The 16,311-nt window shown below is 36.1% G+C and overlaps 1 long non-coding RNA gene across 1 annotated transcript; it reads right to left on the bottom strand.

Annotated features, from left to right (window-relative positions):
* Nucleotides 1–1,897: 1,897 nt before the first annotated feature.
* On the bottom strand, nt 1,898–7,184 carry LOC124360891. Its single transcript, XR_006922285.1, has 2 exons — nt 4,547–7,184; nt 1,898–2,611 (listed from the first exon to the last, which is right to left on the bottom strand). It is a non-coding gene; the product is annotated as an uncharacterized LOC124360891 (long non-coding RNA).
* Nucleotides 7,185–16,311: the final 9,127 nt, after the last annotated feature.

The raw sequence follows: 16,311 nt of genomic DNA, 5'->3' as shown, positions 1-16,311 counted from the left end.
TCTAGAGGGGCTGATCAGAAATATAAATTGAAGTGTAATGCAAAGGCAATTATGTAAAGTTAAAAAACTTAATAAATCATAAAAAACTCAAATATAAATATATAGATGGATATTGACAGAGAACACTTACCATTAGTGTGTTGGCGGATATACCTGAGCAGCAGCAACAAAAAAGTGGATTTTTAACATTTAAAACTTCTTTTCTTACTAATTTTTCTAATTTTCCTATCGCAACGAAACAACAAAGTCTCCCAGTTTAAAAACAACACGCGACCGCACGACGAACAAATACACTCATTATTAAAAATTCCATGTTCAATATTAAAAAGGAAATAATTTCGTTTCGGTTAAAACGTAAACTCTTTACGTGCCCTACTAAACACTCCGACACACACAATTCACAAGGGTTGGTCGAACTAGTGGATGGTTGATTCATGATTCGCACTCACTCAATCCAATCTACTGAACACGATATCTTGTGAAGCACTGACTCTGCCCCAGAGAACTCAGATAACAGATATGTTATCAGGCTGATATCAGTCCCAGCCGCAGATAATATTCAAGTAAACAGATTATCCAGACACAGCACACAAACTGAACATTAAAACATTAGAAACTTAACCACTTATGAATATACCCCCTAAAATCATGTTATTTGTCATTTGCACCCCCTAGTACTATATATATTTTTTGTTCAGGAGGGTGAGCAGAATACGTTGATAACGTCAAATTCGTGATTTGCCGCTCCGGCCTTTTATCTTATAGCTACCTATTTTTCAAAACATTACTTATATAAACAGTTCAACATTATATATTTCTGTCTTCAGAAAAAAATCCCCGAAAATTTGGCTTTTCTGAATTTTGAATAAGTGTAATATTTCAAATACATATGCACACTTTATTGCAAAATTTTGTTTGAACTTTTTGTTTATTTCTAAACAAAGAATTTGTTTTTTCTAACTTCATAGTTACACAGTCTGAAAACACAGTTCTTTGAAAAAAAGTGGTATACAACACTTTATATTTAAGTTACTATTTAGATTTATTATAAATCACAAGAACAGTCTTTAAAACCTCACGAAACGGGTTAGTATGCATTTTACAAAATATGATTGACGCTCAGAGGGTTAAACAGGAATGTGTCCGGGGCTTGACGTTAATAGTATACACATTTTCCTCACAACTTTAAAAACTCAACCACCATTAAAAATCATAAAATGTTTACGCTGAGAAATTGTATGAATAAATCACTTTCAATGTATAGTTAAAATATTGAACTTCTTTTAACCCTCAATTGTACTGTAGCAGTTTGTTGATCCGTACATTTCGAGGTCATTCAGCCTGCTTGCATTTGTAGACAATCCAGCCTTGTACGGCAGGAAGGAATCTTGTAAATAAGTTTATGTGAAGAGCAAGATAAGAAAAGTTACCTAGAATGTTTTGGAATTTAGTAAAAAATTGTAGTACAGTATTTATGTTTCAAAACTCAAATTCAACATAAATACTGATACATTCTTATTTCGTATAAGGTTAATTAATAGATTTATTTTTAGTTATACATGTATATGTATGTTAGTTTAATTTTTTACGAGGTTAAGTGGTAGAGACGACTTTATAGTCCTAACTTCGCCTCCAATAAAGACATTTTTCATTTCATTTCAACTGACACTAAACAGCTATTGATACTTTCAGCTAAAGTTCAACAAATTGGCTAAAACACCTGTTTACATTAAAGATTTAAAAATATTAAGTAGCCTACATTAAGTAATATCAGTAGTGTAAAGCAGATAGCAAATAAAATGTTAATATAATATTTTCCTGTCACTGTCTAACATACTTCTCCTACAATTATGTATTTTACGTTTATGAAAAGAAATAATGAAAGAAACAAAACGTGTGCAATATAAAAATTACTTTTATTATTCATAAAAATGTTGTACAGAATAACTATATTAATAAAAATGAAATTGTGAAAATTTGCAAGAAAAACACTTATTTTTATTGATTTACTACATAACTACAACTAGCTATAATTCACAATTGAATGTGAACTTAAATAAAAACTAAAAATTCAGACACAACTACAGTGCCTGCAATATAACAAGTCGTATTGACAATATCGGACAAGATATGACAATACTTTTTAAAAGTACATTCCCCAAACTTAATGTAAATAGTCAACAACGAAATCATATCACAAAAACCACAACCCCTTGGAAACCAATGTCCCGTAGTTGGGTTACCATTAAAAATCTTATTTATGAAAAGAGGTATTTCAGATAAAATGTCTAATACTACAGAAACACGTGGGAAATATCTAATGCTATAAAAAATGCCTAATACTATTGAAATAGCATAAACAATAACTCTTCTTTCAATATATATTAAAAATATAACAAGGAACAATTAATACCATATAAAGTATAAAACTACATGTTTCTAGAGCTACAAAATATAGATGTTATATAAGTGATTATTTCAGGAAGTTCAACAAAAAGTCGATGTAAAATAAAACTAATAACTGAAAAGTAAGGTTATTATAACAGTAGTGGAAGCCTGCTGCGCAGAGCACTGGCTGGAGACTGGAGCCTCCAGGATAGTACAGCTGACACTGAAACAAACAAACTGTCTTACATCTCTGGTGACAGCAAGAGTCATGTCCCAGATATGGCAATAATGCTGAAGTTAGTACTGTCTATAATGAAACATCTCTAAACAAGCGACACATTTGAGCCCATGTCATGATTGTTATGGAGTTCTATAGACCCCGCAGGGATCACTTCTGGCTGGTTTATACCTTCCAGTTAAAGCTACCAAAAAACACACACAGCAAAAACCGATGTGTCACTTCAATCTGGGCAACATTATGGATGTCCAGGAGCGGCACATCACTAACCGCAAACATCGAGATTCTGGGGTGCAAGAGTCTAGTCTACTGCGGGAGATGACTGTTGGTGGGGTTCTTACTAGCCTCAACAAGGATGTGCCACCCCCTACCTGCTTTGACTGGAGAGGCTGGTTCAGAGCTGGCCTCCACTTCCGCGGGGACATGAGATTAGTGCCCTAATTCTTCCTCATGGATCTCGATAGGAGGCGGCCCCTGCCCCCAACCTTACCCATGCTGAATATCCTGTCACTCCGGAAGCAGCACTAAGGTTCTTAGGACTAAGTGCAATTTATAAGCTTCTTGACCTAAGAGGAAAAAATCTATAGACAAATAATGTTGGTGGTTATTATAGAGCATACCCCTAAAGTGACACATTCAAAGACCTCCCAACTGAGGGGACACACTGAAAGAACTTCCAATTAAATCTACAGATCATTGACCTTCTGGGAGTTTTAGTCAGCTACAGAAGAATGAGAACAATTTATAGCTGCTTGCTTTTGTGTTTAGCTTGGTCACAACTTCACCAAGTCTGCAACTTTGAATACCACTCACAATCTCTCCCAGGACACTAGACTTGAATCTTGTTAGGAATAGAGCCTCTTCTTTTTTCACTGATATAGCGTCCTTACCTTTCATTACCAAAGTAGAGTCTCTCTGCGTGTTGCTCTGTAGATTGATCTACTGGAGGTTATGATCGCCCTTCCCAACCACAATGGACCTTAAAGGTTCAGCTCAACAGTAAAGGGTTCCTGACAAACCCCATCAATATTCCTCCTCCATCAAAGTGAGCCTTTTTAAGACTCTCATGATTTTCACAAGAATTCCAGACAAGGATCTTTTGACTACCGTACATTTTACATTGTAAACAACTGAGAAATGGCAAAACTTAGAGTTAAAATAAAATAAAGAGCGTGTAACACACATGCAAACATCTTCTGTATCAATGCTAACAATGAAACCACTCACAAATTGTAGATTGCTTTTAAAACAGCCTAAAGTTATTGAAACACAATGTTGCTACTCAACTAAAGGGGATGAAATCAGCCGCCTCTAAAGCGTTAAACACAATACACTCGTTTATTTAAAGTTTGCTTTTGAGGATTGAAGGATTGTGAAGGATACGGGATTTTTTTGAACACTTGCTACTATTCAGTGATACAAGACAGAAGTAGTAACACCACATTTTGAGATCTGAAATCTGATCTCTTTCTCAAGTGAGGGATCTCTAGGTTAATTAACTGTCCAGAGAATTCCTGAAGGCTAGGGGATCCACCTGAGAAAGTGATCAGATTGTAGATCTCGAAACGCGGTTATTGAATCACTAAATAATGGAAAACGTCAGGAAAATTCCGTTTCCTTCATTAATAAACGCATTATCACGCTCAAATTATGAGAATGTTACAAGTTAAGTATTGTACTCTGACATGAGACAGCCATAAGAACTCAATGGTATTGTTCTTATGCCATAAAGATATTCTGTAACTCACTGTAGTTTGTTGTGTACCTAATTTTCAGTGTCAGAAGGTTACATCATTGTTTTCTATGTGACAAAACTTAAGCTCGTTTCAGTAGATCCAGTTCTTAATTGCACTACTTGCTCACAGTAGTTTCTTTACACAAGCGACTACTTTATTGAACTTTGTACGTAAGGAGCATTACCTGGACTTCACACGACTTATTTCTTGGTTATTTTCCTGCACAATTTATTGGGCACGTTCTTGGGCTTACTCTGAGACATCGGCTTGAAGCTGAGATCTAGCAGAGTCTCTCGGCTGTATTTGATACGTTGTTCACCTGAGAATAAATATCTGTTATAGAAATACATTATAAATACCCACATATAGAGGGACTGTAATTAAAAAATTGACTATATATTTATAAAACAAATTAAGAAATAATATACATTATATATAATGTACTTTTTTTAATGTACTTTATTTCAAAGCCCCTTTCTATATACAAGGAAAAGACTACTTAAATATTTCTCAGTTGACAAAATTGTAACAGAGTTAATTTAATAATTTTATCAACGTGAATGTGAATTTAAATATTACTGTCAATACAAGGATGATTTAAATTTAATAGAATTAAATGTGCACCACGTTGCAAGAGGAATATCTCCAAGCAATGTTGGTAAGTATGTCTGACCTGTTAAGCGCTCTTGAAAAATAAACGGTTCAATCAGCTGATCATGAATAATACAACACTGAACGTTATGACTAATACACTGTTGAAAGTTACGTTTAATTGTTGCATGAGGGTTCACTTCTGCCCATGAATGTTGGTTTCGTAAATTGTTCATAGCATCACAAGTAAATTTTGTATCATCAGTAAATAAAATATAGTTAAAAAGTCGACGATGAGTGTTTACCAAATGCAGTAGTCCAAGCGATGAGCATCGTCTCCTGGATGTAAATGCTGCATTTTTTGTTTATGGAAGGGATAGAGCTTGTTTCTCCAAGCTTTATTTTGTGTAACCCTGGACCGTTTAGTTAGTTAATCGTGGATTGTGACAGAATAAATTAGTGACAGTTAGTGAAATCTGTAGACAAGTATAGTCTCAAGTAGACAGTATTAGATTTATTTGTAAGATTAATAAATAGTGGATTCAATACGCACCGAGTGTTTCATTCAAGCAAACCTGTAACAATACCTGTGGCACTAAAAGGGTTAACTAACTATTCGTTACAAGAGGCACCTACAATCAAACCCTACCACATGTGGTAGGAAGAGTTGATTCAACATTGAAGTTGAGATAAACATCCCATTATTTTATAAACCATCATTTTGTAGTTAAACCCGCTACATTCCACGATAAACACATTGTTGAAAATGTGGCTTAGTTTCAGAACTCACCAGACCCATCATCGTTTTAGCCATCTTTAGTTTCAAACTCCACCACATCCATCGCAGCCAATGAGAGTGCTCGGTTCAGTCATGTGACTTCCCAGCATGCTCAGTGATTTACCAAAGTTTATTATATTTGATTCTGACAGGGTGAATGGAAAATTGAACACTGTTTAAGTCCTTACATTATAGAATAAGATTCTTTGAAAGTGAAAGGATCTTATTTTCTAATAGTAATCAATACGCACTTCAACTTTGGTTTTGGTTCACCAAAAACATGCTTGTTCAACAAGTTTGAACCTTTAATGACCACTTAAAACATCAAAAAAGACATGGAGAAAAAGCTAATGTTGGAAACTCAAAAATAAGTACACAAGTTAAATTAAGTGCCTTTTATTAAATTTAAAATAGTACGAGATCTTAGCAAAACATTGCATTGTTCACAAGTAGGTGTGACAGTACTAGTCTATGACTTTAAAAGTGAATCTGGAAAGGTATAAAAGAAACCAGGCAATTGGCACTTTAGAATCAATCCCTCCCAACGAATTATTTTAAAGAAAAATAAAGACAAAATTGCTGTTGGGGTAAAAGGTGAAGTTGCTTACAGAACAGACACTGGTGTTTAGGCAAGTAACTATACCAAATTACACACATCAAAATATGATGCTGATTGAGATGGAAAATGGAGCGAATCTACTGCTCTTGAAAATTAGGGGATAATGCTAAATTGCTCTCAAAACACTTTGGAGATGATTGGAAAACTCAAGCTCTTCAATTTTATTTCCAAGTGAAGAAAAATCAAAATCAAAATACAGAAGAAACACCAGAGGAGGACATTGATGGTAAATTAGTAGAGGAAATTGAAGACAACAACCTTGAATTTATTTAGTGAAAGACAGTAATCTAAAAGGATGCTCTCACGAATGTTTGCTCATGAATACATTACCTTTTGTTTAGAACCTAGTTTCAATGTAAAAATTTATGAAATTTAACTCTGACGACATAATAGAGAGTTTGCATCTTCTAAAAAATTCTATTATTGTACCTTTATGCCTTATGTGTTGACTATATTCCTTGAAAATTGTTAGTTTTACAACAACTTTGGAGCAAAATCATTAGTTAAATTCATTTTAAGTTTATAAACCTGCCATATCTGTGAGTGTCAAAACCTGCCACATCCGAATTTCCAAAACTATTTTACCTCATTATAAGCACGTATGTATTTTTATTTATATGGTTTTATAATTTGTCACTAAAAAGTTAAAATTTAGTAATCTTTTGATACAAAAAGTATGTTTGTATTGTGATGGGTCTGTTTGTTACAGATTTTGCCACTTTGCCAAAAAAGCATGCAGGTGGATGTAGGAGCGTTTTATTGAAAAATGCTTTTATTAAAGAAAGGGGGTATTAAAGTTAGGGCTATTGAGCCCTTTCTACCACTCAACCTCAAATTGTATACAGTAAATTTACAATAGTTTTAATACAATTGTATTAAATTATTAACTTATTCCTTAAAATAGAAAAAAAACAAATGCTTAACCTATACAAAATTAAATGATCTTAAAGTAACAATCTACATATTTAAATGAATACTTAAAATACAAAAGAAAACTTTATACATTTTATGATAAATACAAGATAATTCAAAATGAAGAGCAAGAAGCAAGAAACATTCAATTACTCTCACACCGACTGACCACATGACCGCAACAAGCACCACCACCCTTCACCCCCCAGCAGCAAGCCCCCCCACCCCTAGCAGCAAGCCCCTAACCCCCCCTAGCAGCAAGCCCCTAACCCCCCCTAGCAGCAAGCACCTAACCCCCCCCTAGCAGCAAGCCCCTAACCCCCCTCTGAAGCGAGCACGGTCCTCAATACATCTGACATCATCGGAGAGCGTTCCAAAGGCGACAAGCCTGGACAGTAGACTTATTAAAATTGTTGAACAGTGAATTGGAATTGATAGTAATGTGTCCCCCTTCTTGTAGGTCGTTCACTAATATCAGAAATAAAGTTGAAATTATAGGACAGATAAACAGGATATTTGGTTTTGATGATTAAATGTAGAATAGAAAGAATGTGAAATTTACGTAGTTGATGAAGTTTCATGAGTGACAATTGCTCAAAATATTGTGTAACATGCTCTTGATGTCTGAGATTTATTTTATACAGTAGTTCTGAGCACGCTGGAGTCTGTCCGATTGCTCAACGGTCATGTCATTCATGACGACATCACAGTTGTATGAGAGTCATAATGAGCATCACCTTAACATTGAATGGCAGGTATAAGGCAAACCGCTTCAAACCGTGGATGCCAGCAAAAGACTTTTCTACACGTTATCGTAACTTGGTCAGTCCATTTGAGATTTCTGTTCATAGTTAGTCCGAGACTTTTCAGTTTGTTTTGGTAATTTAGTTCATTACTGTTAAGTTTAAGTTTCGGTGCAGTATCAAAGTTAACTTGGTTTATCATTCTAGAGTTACCAACTATCATTGCTTGGGTTTTTTTTTAGTTTGTCTTTGTTGTATTCCCCAAAAGTTAACGGCTTCAATATAAGAGTTGAGTAGTGACACAAAAGTAGCTAGTTCATTTGGTAAACAGTGAACGTATATTTGCAAATCGTCAGCTTAAAGATGAAAATTGGAATGTGTTATAATTGAAGTGATGTTTGTATATAGTGAGAATAAGAGAGGCCCGAGTACAGAGCCTTGTGGCACCTCCCGTATAACAGGTTTCCAGTCAGACAATTTATTCCCCTCCTTCACACATTGCTGACGTCCAGTAAGGTAAGACTCGAACCCAATTAACACAGCCATCAGAGAAACCATACTTCTTTAATTTGATACGGAAGAGGGGGTGGTATACGCAGTCGAAGGCCTCGGAGAAATCAAATAATATCAAAATTGTCACTAGTCCCCTGTCCATTGCCAATTGGATATTATCAGTAATCTTCAATAAAGCTGTAGTGGTACTGTGACTAGATCTGAATTAAAATTGAAATGTGGTTAGAATATTATAATTATTAAAATAAGAAGAAAACTGTTGGTGGACTACTCTTTCGAGACATTTTGAGAGTCATGAGAGAATGTTTATGGGGCGCAGTTCAGAAGGAGTTTGAGGATTAGGTTTTCTTTAAAGGGCAAACTAGAACGCGCTTCCAAATATTTGGGGGGGTGGGGGGGGGGGGGGGTGGGGGGGGGGGGGGGTGGGGGGGGGGGGGGGTGGGGGGGGGGGGGGGTGGGGGGGGGGGGGGGTGGGGGGGGGGGGAAATTTCATTTCATTTACATCGAGCTTTTTGTACAGTTTAGGTTTTTCAACGATTGACTTTCAAGTTCAACGCGTGATATACAAATGTTTTTCCTGAATATAAAAATCGTGATTAAAAATTAAAGCATTATTTATTTTTTTAAATAAAAAGGATTTGAAAAATCAACAAAACTTAAAATTCTCAATAAAACATACGTTGAATGAATAGTTATTTTAATGACGCGTAGTTGCGTTTGATGTAAAACAAGGATTCTAAAAATATCATGGCCTTGATATTTATACCTGTATATTTAAAAATCATCTGAGATAATTTATACTGTCTTGTGCAGTCACAAATCTGCAATCAAAATTTATACCTAAAAACCTTGTTGTCCTTGTTTAATGTATTGTAGGGCACTTCAAAATATACATTTAACCTGCTTTTATCTATGATTGTATTTAAATCTTACAGCTCTGAAGAAGAGGGCTGCAGATATTAGGGGTATCCCCTAGTTAAGGATGTAGGTCAACCTTTAGAGCTTATATTTTAGTTCTTATAACAACCCCATATCAATGTATTTGATTAACTTGTTAATACTGATATCTGTCGAGATGAAAGTAATAATGTACATATGCTGGATGATTAAAGCACATTTCTTGTTATATCAGGTTAGTACTAATAAAGATAAAGCGAATACCTTTCTCATTATAGCAGACAAAGACAATGAATCAGAGAAGTGAGATATGGAATATTTATTTGTCACAGCTGAGGCATGTAGCGGAGAGATTTGAGATGACAATCGTAGCTAACACTGCTAATATTATTGAATGACTGACAGAAGTGAGACATGTTCAAGGTAGTAGAATGGAATATCTGTGCCACAGCTGAGGCATGTAGCGGAGATTTGAGATGACAATCGTAGCTAACACTGCTAATATTATTGAATGACTGACAGAAGTGAGACATGTTCAAGGTAGAATGGAATATCTGTGCCACAGCTGAGGCATGTAGCGGAGATTTGAGATGACAATCGTAGCTAACACTGCTAATATTATTGAATGACTGACAGAAGTGAGACATGTTCAAGGTAGAATGGAATATCTGTGCCACAGCTGAGGCATGTAGCGGAGATTTGAGATGACAATCGTAGCTAACACTGCTAATATTATTGAATGACTGACAGAAGAGTGAGACATGTTCAAGGTAGAATGGAATATCTGTGCCACAGCTGAGGCATGTAGCGGAGATTTGAGATGACAATCGTAGCTAACACTGCTAATATTATTGAATGACTGACAGAAGTGAGACATGTTCAAGGTAGAATGGAATATCTGTGCCACAGCTGAGGCATGTAGCGGAGATTTGAGATGACAATCGTAGCTAACACTGCTAATATTATTGAATGACTGGCAGAAGTGAGATATGTTCAAGGTAGAATAGAATATCTGTGTCACAGCTGAGGCATATAGCGGAGATTTGAGATGACAATCGGAGATAACACTGCGAATATTATTGAATCACTGACAGAGATTAATCGAGAAACAACTTATAAGCGACTCGTGTTCAGGACTGTAAGATTGTATGTTAAATGAATCACTCGAAATGCTGTATTAACACGTTACGTTAAATTGTGGTTTTATAATGTTGTAGATAATTTGTCAAGATTTTAAATAGAAGGAATTCTGCTGAATGGCGGCATTTTTTACCGCTTTGAAGCCTGTGACCTTCTTCTGGAGGTTCAAACTACGGAAAAGGCCATGCTCTCTAAAGCTACAGAGCTGTGCACTCTAATGCTTGAAGTCTGATAGATAGGAAAACCAATGAGACGGAGGAAACTGTACACACTCGAGTGATTTAAAATGGAAATATTTTAAGGAAAACCAAGTAAATGGTACAAAGTATTCATAATTCCAAGATGCGCAACCATCTCGTAACATCAGTGTATAGGTTTACTCGCCCGATGTCTAACCTAATATCTAAGTCCCATCCCAAAGCGTTGAAACATTTCTTACAGAATTAAATTATTGTAATATTTCGGCTCGCTTCGGAAATCCATCTTCAGTTCAAAGATTTCAGACTGAAAGTGCCAATAATACCTATCCGTCTGTACAACTCTATCGTGATTGGTTCAAGCTTAACTGTATGGCTTGTTCATTGCAGGCTGTCAGTTTTTTACTATTTTGAGCTTCGTTTTTTCTAAAATCTCGCAAGCAATTTAAAATTGCATTTAGAAGTATTAAATGCAGTGAATTACATTGCATTGTAAAATAAGCAATCATTACGTAAGATACAGATAAAAGACAGCGCCTGAAGTGCGTAAAGAAGGCATTCAATGAAACCCATTGGCATCTCTGTTGGTTCAACTTTATAAAATGTAGTCTAAGTTGTTTTGATTGATACATAAGAGATTCAAGACATCTCATTGAATTCATAAAAAAACCATAAAGCGTGATATAGATGACATATTCATCAGTTTCGACGTTGAATCACTTTTCATCAAATTATGAATGCATTCCTAAAACAGTTAGAAGAATTAAGGAAATTTAATTTCAGGTAATATTAGAATGAACATTAAATTATAAATGGTTTCAATGTAGTTGCTGCTTTTTGGGATAATTTCTATGAGCGGCAATGGCATCGCCATTCATCCTGTAGTAGCAAACCTATATATGGAACACTTTGAGAAGATGCATTAGAAATATCGGAAAGAAGCCGGTTATGGGTGTAACAAGACAGATGATTAATGGACAATTTGGCCTCTCGGTTGAGAACAGCTTATATAAATCCTAACATGAAGTTTACCAAAGACGTGGATAACAAGCATATTAGAACATAATGTCAACCAAGATGTCGGAGGGAAGTGTAGGACATTCGTGTTTTAGGAAGCAAAACACACATCAGTCTGATCATCGAGTCAAATTCGGAGTATTGAATGCATTAATTACTCGAGTGGTCTATATATCAGATATTGACAGCTGAAATGGAGAGAAGGGGATGATTACAAGGTATTATACACGGGCGGTTGAAAAGAAACACCCTATTTTTATTCGGTCATATTTTTTATATTTTTTACAATTATTAGCCATTATAGGTATAGTGAAAGATAAAAATGTGAATGTATGAAACCTTTCAAAATTCAATGTAAGCGCCCGTATTTTCACCCAGTTTTTGCAAACGTCTTGGAATATCTGATGTGGACCTTTTTAGGAATTGTTGAGGTACATTTGTAAACACTTGCTGAATCTTAACTTCCAATTCATCAAGGTTCCTAAGTTTGTGCGATAGACCTCGTCCTTTGTACCATCTCAGAGGAAAAAATTACAAGACATGAGGTCCGGGCTATTAGCAGGATTCACGTGGTCCTCGAGGGACCTAACCAATGTCCTGGGAAGCGGTTGGCTAGTCACTCTCGAACATTCAATGCCAGATGTGGTGGGGGCCCCATCTTGCATAAATGTCTTGTTCTCATTGTTATCACACGTTGACAAAATTGGCCAAACTCTGTTTTTGAGCATGTTGTGGTAGGGTAAATGCGCCTATGTCGCACCCCTTAAGCACTTTCATGTATATTTCAGGGAAAAAAATGTTTTTTGATTATTTTGTTTTTTCAATGTTATCATTAAGGGATATATACAAAGAAGATTTCATGGCTATTTTTGGAATAAGTAGCCATTTAAAAAAATTGCGAGCTAAATTAAACAAAAAAAAAAGTTTTTCCTAAATTGCACTTTATGTGCCTAAAATGCACCTCCATTATGCCTAAATTGCACCGTGTTTAAAATCAAGTTTTGGAAGAATAAAACCACGAAACATCATTAAAAAAAACAATTTATTATGAATCATAGACATGAAAAGAAAACTTTACTATATTATACAATGAATTCAACATAATTTTTTAACTCAAATAACTGGATTTCATTTTGCGTTTAGTTACTATACCATATCTTTACATACATTGCAATTAAACATCTTTTGGGATGGTTTCACCCCACACAAATGACATGAAAACCAATCACTACAACTACAATTAAGACATTGAATCATATCTTCCTCTCTCTCATCTTCGCACATTTTGCAAAACCACGATGACTCATTAAAGTTAGACCTATCATTATTTAATTTCACTGATTTCGTGCAACAAGATTGATCCTCTGCGGAGTCAAATTTAATTTTTCTTTTTGCTGAAACACTTTTTTCCTTAGCGTCATTCTTTGCTAAGGATTTTCCTTCGAGTTTCTTTCTCATTCTTATATTCTTTTCTTTCTTCTCTTTTCCTTTCAATAACAGCTCAGCTTTATAGGGTGAATGTGTAAGAACCTCAACAATTTGTGTTGAAGTTGATTTTCTTTAGCAAAACACTAGTATCTCGTAAAGGGGAAATGTCTTTAATAGATGTAGTTTTCTTAGCTCTAGAGGTTCCAACGGAAGCAGTGGAACTGGGGGTTTCTGGCATAAAAGGCCGGTCTGAGCCGTTCTTCATAATTTGGCTGGTTGAAGGTCTGACGTCATCATATGGCTGATCTCTTGTGACAGCGTCGTTCCTGATGACAACAGGCATATTAGTATGAACGGCAAAATCGTGATCTTCAAAAAGGTCTTTGTTTATAGGCCAAATCCCAGTGGCTCTGAAGCCATTTATAGCCGTAGCTACGACGGCTGATTTTGGATAGCTTTCGTTCAGTAGATGGCTTTATATGGCTTACAGTAATTTTTGTCAAATGAGTTCTAAAGTAAACCTCACATGCCTTGTGGAAATTGGTTTTCAAGGGTCCAAAGAAACTGACATCGAGCGGCTGTAGCCTGTGACTTGTGTGTGATGGTAGGGATAACAAGATGACCCCATGATCTCTGGCATATTCTATAACCTCCAGATTTTTTGTATGTGACGTATGGCCATCTAGTATAATGAGACATTTTTTATCTTTACTAGGTTTGATAAAAGACACAAAGGTTTTTAACCAGTTCAAAAATACCTCAGCATTGCTCCAACCACTCTCAGTCATGTCAAACGTGGTCCCAGGAGGAGCTCCTATTTTCCATTCCGGTTTGAATCTCAAACCTTTGAAAACAAGCATTGGTGGTATAAAAACACCAGCTGCACTCATACAAAATATCCCAGTGGTCAGGGTACCTCTTTCTGAAACTAGTCATTGACCCTACTTGATGTTTGCCTTTTTGAGCCAAAACCTTACGTGGCCTCTGGACGGTTGAAAGGGCAGTCTCGTCGACATTGAAAAATGTCACAGGCCTGCAGCTTGTTTTCATCAACTATTTTTGTTACGGTATCGTAGAAAATATCCGTTCTCTCCTTTATAAACCCACTGGCCCTAGCCATTGATGTTGCCTCCGGTTTTTCGTAAAGACAACTGTGGATGCCTTGAAATAAAAGAATAATACCATTTATCCCCTGCCATTTTGGTTTCCATATTGAATCTATGCGGTAGACCATTGGCCTAGTTGAAACGCCATGTTCTTCAAATCTTCTCGGGTAACTCCAAGAAACATTTTCTCTAAATCTAATACGTGCTGTACCAATTCATTTTCCAACTCAGCTGGCAAGTCTTGGGGACGACCGAACACCTATTTAGAATCAGTTGCATAGGTATTTTTTCCAACAAGGCGACGTTTTAATGTTTTTTTCGGCACTCCGTACACCCGACAAACTGCATTAATGCCCATATCACCGTTCTTGAATGACGCAATCGCCCTTTCCATATCCTCTTCCTTCCATATACCGTATTTTCTGCCTTTATTCGCCATCTGAAATGAACAACATCATATTAGCCTAAATTGCACCAGTAAAAAAAATGGTGCAATTTAGGGAAACCAGTGCGGTGCATTTTAGGCAAATCGCCATATTGAAAACTAACTACTTCGTGTTTGAGGTTAGGTTGCATATTTTAAATCGAACTACGTTTCATTTAAAAGCTAAGATTACCTACTATATAGTGATATAATAAGAATTTTACTCACCCTTCACAGGATCGTGGCACCATAAAGTCAAAATCACCAAAAATAACTAACACACTGTGAAATAAACAAAAAGTTTGTTATATGAACGGCAATCAACTCCCTCATTAACCCAAGTGAGTGGGGTGACTGTTTTACTGTTACAGCTTCACCTTGGTCCCTCGTGGAGCGCTGTATGTCTGTTCATTTTGCCATAACATCAGTGGTGCATTTTAGGCACAGGTGCAATTTAAGCGCACTTCCCCTACTGCTCTCAATTCATTGTTTCTCTCGAGAGAAAAGGGCCAATAATTTGAGTTGATGCCATACCACACCAAACGGTGGCCTTAGACAGGTATTTTCTCAGCCGTAACTTTAGGGCCAAAACTTTGCCCAGTAATGTGAGTCGTGGCGATTAACAAAATTCCCAACATGGAAAACCGCTTCATCAATACAGACAATGTTATCAAAGAGTTCTGGCCAATCTTTATGGCTTTCAAGCATAAGTCCTCCGTATTCCATCCGGCGATCACAGTCATCAGGAGATATTTATTGGCAGTGATGTGGTTTCCAAGGACGAAAGCTGAGAGACTTCAGGACTGTCATAACAGTGTTCCGTGAAAGACCACTATCGGGTTGTCGAGGCTTGTCGAGTTGACTCTCTGGGACTTCTTGTGAACAATTCTTCAACGATTTGAATATTTTCTTCTGATCTGGATGTTGATGGACGGGCGGTTTTTCACTTGACTCAGTGTACATTAGACAGCCAACACGGTTAATAAGTACACGACTGAGTGAACATATTAGACACAGGAAATGTTAATATGCGGAGCAAATACTCGTACGATATACAGTAACAAAACATGCAATAGAATTCCACAAGACAAAAGTACCTTCAAACATTCTCACTACCGAGTACCATCCATAGATTACTCGGTTCCTCGTCGAAAGTGAGAATAAATATTCAGTAAATTAGAGTTTTAAAACTGACAAAGCGAGAAAGTTCAAACTTCCTTTACAGCACCTGACTAACAGAGTAGTCTACCATTTGGCGTCCAGTCAATTTCAGAGCTATTCTAGGTGAAGGGTTCGTGAATATTTTGACAAATTGGGTGGAATTATTGACAACCAGATGTGAGTTAACGTCCAGCTTAGTTAATATACAATAGTCAAAATGTATCAAATCCACAAATCAACATTTTAAATACTGTTTTCACGGAGGTTCAGTTTATTTATATCAGTTTTAATGCGTTGCACAAAATTTTAATTAAGACTAATAAGTATAGTTTGAACTGTTTTTGAGACAGTTTTTGTGTTTAACAGTTACAGCAAACTTGATCGAATGATTTTTCTACGTCCTTTTCGTATCGGTTGACGAGT

The sequence above is a fragment of the Homalodisca vitripennis genome, chromosome 4 (assembly GCF_021130785.1).
Source record: "Homalodisca vitripennis isolate AUS2020 chromosome 4, UT_GWSS_2.1, whole genome shotgun sequence".
NCBI lineage: Eukaryota > Metazoa > Arthropoda > Insecta > Hemiptera > Cicadellidae > Homalodisca > Homalodisca vitripennis.
This window is presented reverse-complemented; position numbering and strand designations above follow the sequence as displayed.